The 6,119-nt window shown below is 39.7% G+C and overlaps 1 pseudogene; it reads left to right on the forward strand.

Moving 5' to 3' along the window:
* Nucleotides 1-2,065: 2,065 nt before the first annotated feature.
* LOC113368513 lies at nucleotides 2,066-5,478 on the forward strand (annotated as a pseudogene).
* Nucleotides 5,479-6,119: the final 641 nt, after the last annotated feature.

Consider the following 6,119-nt stretch of genomic DNA (forward strand, 5'->3'; position numbering starts at 1 on the left):
TTCTTAGAGGATCCATCGTTGACTCCAAGTGATGTGGTTTAAATTCTTTTGATGTGCTTGGTTGACTTTCATGTGTTATGTCAAAAGCAATTCTGCGAATACTTTGCGGACGGTAGGGTTTCACAAAATTATCTTGGGTATTGCAGTAAACTGGATAGCTGCTTAATGACAATTTTTGTATAAAATTATCCCCGCCCTAAATAGTTTATGTCTAGGGATATATACTTTTATATTATTCTTGTCCAAAAGGCCTTCCCTAATTATTTTATTTGCATATTCATTATTTTTAAAAACTATTTTAATTTTATTTTTACCTATTTTTGTAAAATTCTCAATATTCCTACTTATTACTGGAGAAATTTTATATATTATTCTACCCAATGCCACATTATGATAATTTCCCAAATTTTAATTCACTGATTCAGCATAAACTGCATATTATGGACCTTTATCAAATGCACTATAGTAATTTTTCTCGATATTTAATTTTACTTCACTATGACTCTTGTCAGAATTTTCCTCAACAACCGGTTGTCATTACTTCCATTTCCTTTTCCCGCTTCTATAACATCCCGATTGCTACTATTTTCTTCTTCAATTTCCATATCATTTTTCTTCTTATTAGTTTCTTCTAAAACTTTTATATTGTTAGAACTACTACTTAATTCTTCTTCTATTACCATATCATTCCAATTCCGCCGAGGTTCATTATTATTATTTCTTAAATTATTTTCATTGATATTTTTTTTGATATTCATTAATGTTACTTCTCTTCGGACTCATTTTTGATCTATTTACCTTATCCATTTTTTTGTATTCTTTTCTTGTATCTGATTTGTTAGTACTAATCTTGACACTTTTATTACCACATCTTATATCAGTATTTTTAACACTATTTACAGTATTCGAATTAACTTTTTTACCATCACTATTCTCACTCATTAAACTACTATTACTATAATCACTTCCATCGTCACTTTCATATTCCATACAATCACTATTATTAATTAAAAGCACTGCATTACTAATTTTTATACCTGTCTCGACCTCTGGATGGAACGTCATCAGGCCCGAGTTGCCTGTGACTCACCACACTTTGTTGTTGATCTATTATTTATATCAGGTTTACGCAACTAGATGTATACTCGTCGACCGCTCTACGTTGAATGTTACCTAATAAATATAATTTATGAATTGTCATCTTTGGGTTCTAAGTCTATGTAAAACATGTTCAGCGGTTGTTTTGTTTTTGGGTGTATGATATTAGTAATGTTTCTGACAGGATTACTTTCATTTTATATTGCATCAATTCAATTTTGATGTATTTGAGGTATTTGAGTACAACCGTGTATGAGCGTTCCGCTTTTATCTGGTAAGTATGAAAAATTATTTGTCTTCTGCGCAGAAATTTAACAAATGCGGTAATCATCTATTTCAAATATGTTGAATTTAATTGTTTTATTGGGTAGGTATTCAGTGACGCATTTATCTTTATATAAAATCGAATTAATGTCTGTTATCATTAGATTGAAATTTCGAACCCCATAGACAAACAAAGAGATTTGTCCTAATCATATAAGCAGAGCAAGACACAAGCCATCTTCAAATGGATATCTAACACAAAACGAAGTTTGGTGTTCATGCTCATTCATGGAGAGCTGTTTCAACAATGTGGCCTTTTGATGGTATGTAATTAACTTTCCGTAGGGTAGTTATAGTAATGGGCCAAAAATTGGAAATTAGTTTTTTTATTTCTCGACGTTTTAAACGTTTCTGAACATTTTGGCATACCTCAGAAACAATGGATGTGTGTGTTTTGTATGTTTGCATATTTTGTCCACGTTTTCGGGCGCACGGATCAATCAATTTGAATAGTTCAAAAAACATTCGATTCCTATTGACAGGGAGATGTGCTGATTAGTCTTTGTCAGAAGCAGGACCAGACGTTACGGAGATACGGAAGAAAGAGTGCAGAAAATGCAAATCAAGTTTTTGAGAGAACGGAGTATCCGATTTGAATGATCTAAAAAACATTAAATTTGTAATGATTGGGAGAAGAGGTGATTAGTTTTTGGCAAGACAGGTCTAGCCATTTCAAAGATACAGAGATAAATGTGCAAAGACTAACAGTTTTTGAGAGTACTAAGCGTCCGATTTGGATGATTCAAAAAACTTTCTGCTTGTTTTAACAAAATAATTGCTTTTGGCAAAAAATTATTTGTTTCAATTTTTTTCCAAAACAAATATTTTTTAAATTTTGTTTTAAATTTTTTTTGTATATCGAAAATAATATAATTTTAATTCTAACTAAAGTTTTAATATATTTTAAATAAATAATTTCAACTTTGAAATGTAGTTTATATTATTCTTATAAATATTCGACAATGTCACAGAGTATTTATAATGATCTATTTGAAAACATTTAATATTCCTCAAACATTTCATTGCGGTACGAGAAATTCTAGTAATTTGCCTTAAGGCACGATGCCATACACCACTAGTTGCTATTCAATCTTGGCTCCATTTTTACACGGATGACGGACCGCATCTACGGATGCGTGCTTGCAATCCCGGGGCGTCTCACTCTCATTGCGAGAAGAGACGCACTCAGAGCGTACACGCTAGGACCCGAAAGATGGTGAACTATGCCCGGTCAGGTGGAAGTCAGGGGAAAACCTGATGGAGGACCGTAGCGATTCTGACGTGCAAATCAATCGTCGGAACTGGGTATAGGGGTGAAAGACTAATCGAACCATCTGGTAGCTGGTTCCCTCCAAAGTTTCACTCAGGATAGCTGGCATTCGATAAGCGAGTCTCATCCGGTAAAGCGAATGATTAGAGGCCTTGGGGCCGAAACGACATCAACCTATTATCATTAAATGGGTGAGATCTCTGGCTTGTTTGAATAGTAAAGCCAGAGATTTAGATTAGAGTGCCTAGTGGGCCACTTTTGGTAAGCAGAACTGGCGCTGTGGGATGAACCAAACGTCATGAAAGACGTTGGTTGCTCAAGACAGTAGGTCGGTGGCCATGGAAGTTGGAATCCAATAAAGAGTGTGTACCAACTCACCTGCCAAAGCAACCAGCGCTGAAAATGCATGGCGCTGTAGCGTCGTGCCTATACTCGGCCGCCAGGGCATGAGAAGCATTCATAATAGTTTGTTTTGACGCCCTGGTGAGTAGGAAGGTCGCGGTGATGTGCGCAGAAGGGTTTGGGCGTAAGCCTGCCTGGATCCGCCATCGGTGCAGGTCTTGGTGGTAGTAGCAAGTACTCCAGCGAGGCCCTGGAGGACTGACGTAGAGAAGGGTTTCGTGTGAACAGCCGTTGCACACGAGTCAGTCGATCCTAAGCCTCAGGAGAAATCCTATGTTGATGTTGGTGTATTTTATTTTGAATAAAATTTCACACCCATCGGGCGAAAGGGAATCCGGTTCCTACACCGGAACCCGGCAGCGGAACCGTTTACAAGTCAGTCCCTCGCAAGAGAGTTCGTCAGGGTAATCCAAAATGACCTGGAGACGCCGTCGGGAAATACGGGGAGAGTTTTCTTTTCTGTATGAGCGTTCGAGTTCCCTGGAATCCTCTAGAAGGGAGATAGGGTTTGGAACGCAAAGAGCACCGCTGTTGCGGCGGTGTCCGTATCTTTCCCTCGGACTTTGAAAATCCAGGAGAGGGCCACGGTAGGTGTAGCGCCGGTTCGTACTCATATCCGCAGCAGGTCTCCGAGGTGAAGAACCTCTAGTCGATAGATAAATGTAGGTAAGGGAAGTCGGCAAATTGGATCCGTAAGTTCGGGATAAGGATTGACTCTGAGGATCGGGGCGTGCCGGGCCTGGACGAGGTAAAATTGTCCTTGTGACTTAGATCCGAGCTCGTTCCCGTGCCTAGGCCCCCCGCGGATCTTTCTTGCTGCGAGGTTTCTGTACCGGCTTCGGTCGGTCAGAACTGACACGGACTAGTAGAATCCGACTGTTTAATTAAAACAAAGCATTGCGATGGCCCTAGCGGGTGTTGTCATCTTCCAACTCTGGGGTATGCCGTGCGATCGGACACTGACTAAATTCTGCTGTTCCCTAAAGAAGTAGGTTGCGGAAATAACTTGCGAGGGATTCTCTACATCAGTGCTGAATTGGATCAGTAGCTATATAGATCCGCTTTGCTGTTACTGAACTCCAGTACTGGTGGTTTTCTCTTGCCACATCCGGTGGCGATTTTGATGGAAGGTGATAGTGCGATGGTAAATCTTGTTAATTCTGCGTCACTATAGACGCTTGATTGAATTGTGGCAATTAGGGTGCCGATGTCTTGACACGGTGCTCTTGTCACGAGGAAATTAAGCGTCTTAATCGCGACTGGTCAATATCACACCAGGAAATGTCCCACTTCCATCATCGTCATCTAGCGTCATCTAACTAGTGACGCGCATGAATGGATTAACGAGATTCCCACTGTCCCTATCTACTTTCTAGCGAAACCACTGCCAAGGTAACGGGCTAGGAAAAATTAGCGGGGAAAGAAGACCCTGTTGAGCTTGACTCAAGTCTGGCATTGTAAGGAGACATGAAAGGTGTAGCATAAGTGGAAGATAGTAATATCGTCGGTGAAATGCCACTACTTTCATCGTTTCTTTACTTACTCGATTGGGCGAAAGCGTGCGTCAAAAACTTGCGTTTCGACTGTCACGGTTTTCTGGGGCGGAACATCTGTCAAATAATAACGCAGGTGTCCTAAGGCCAGCTCAGCGAGGACAGAAACCTCGCGTAGAGCAAAAGTGCAAATGCTGGCTTGATCCTGTTGTTCAGTGTGCTTTGAAGCGAAAGCACGGCATATCGATCCTTATGGCTTGAGAGTTTTCAGCAAGAGGTGTCAGAAAAGTTACCACAGGGATAACTGTGGCAGCCAAGCGTTCATAGCGACGTTGCTTTTTTATCTTTCGATGTTGGCTCTTCTCATCATTGCAAAGCAGAATTCGCCAAGCGTTGGATTGTTTACCCAAAATAGGGAACGTGAGCTGGGTTTAGACCGTCGTGAGTTTTACCCTACTGATGAATCGTCGTTGCGATAGCAATCCTGCTCAGTACGAGAGGAACCGCAGGTTCGGACATTTGGTTCACGCACTCGGCGGCCGGTGGTGCGAAGCTACCATCCGTGGGATTATGCCTGAACATTTCTAAGGCCGTATCCTTTCTGGACGTGTGATTTTATCAGGTATTCGGCGGTATTATAGTGATTTATTAGGTATTCGGCGCACGCCGTTTATCGCACGAGCCATTTTTAGCCGAATGAGGCGCTGGACAGTGACGGTATCCGTCCGTTATATCAGTCTTGCCTATAGCGGTCGATCATGGGTCACTAGTTTGATGTAGAGACTCGGAATCGTTTGTAAACGACTAAGGTACCTGGCGGGGTATTGTACTCGGCAGAGCAGTTACCTCGCTGCGATCCGTTGAGACTCAGCCCTTGGCTTGGGGATTCGTCATGTTGGCTTGACGTCACCCCACGCTATTAGATCATCAGCCTTAAGCCGTCGCATTGCAGCATGCCACAATCAGTAGGCTTGACAGTCGAAAACTTGTACATGCTGTACATGTGACACTTCTTCTACTTAGCAATTTCGTACAACGTGCGTAAGTCAGCACGTAAATCAAAACTTATCGACAAATTCCAATACTAGAAATATTCATTATTTCTTTCAATAACCATAATGCTAAGAAAATAGTTAGAAAAATTTTGTGAGTTTACGAAATATATGTTTTTAAGAAAAAAATTCATATTTTTTATTATAAATATATGATATAATTCATTAAATTCTAAATAGGGAGAATGTTTTCCGCTAAATTTCTTGGAAATGCGTACAAGTTACCAATTAAATAAAATGCGTACATGTGTAAAATACGTGCAAGTTGTCAATTTGCAGAATGCGTGCAAGTTGTCAATTTGCAGAATACGTGCAAGTTGTCAATGTGCAAAATACGTGCAAGTTGCTATTTTTATTTAATTTTTGTAATATACTCTAAATAATTAGTAACTTCCAACCTATAAATATTTTGATTCTTTTATAATAAAATATTCAGTATATTGATTTTTTTTAACAAATATTCAGTATTTATGTACAATT

This window comes from Ctenocephalides felis, unplaced genomic scaffold (assembly GCF_003426905.1).
Source record: "Ctenocephalides felis isolate EL2017-DRISC unplaced genomic scaffold, ASM342690v1 CF-g0.4_SCAFFOLD_01170, whole genome shotgun sequence".
NCBI lineage: Eukaryota > Metazoa > Arthropoda > Insecta > Siphonaptera > Pulicidae > Ctenocephalides > Ctenocephalides felis.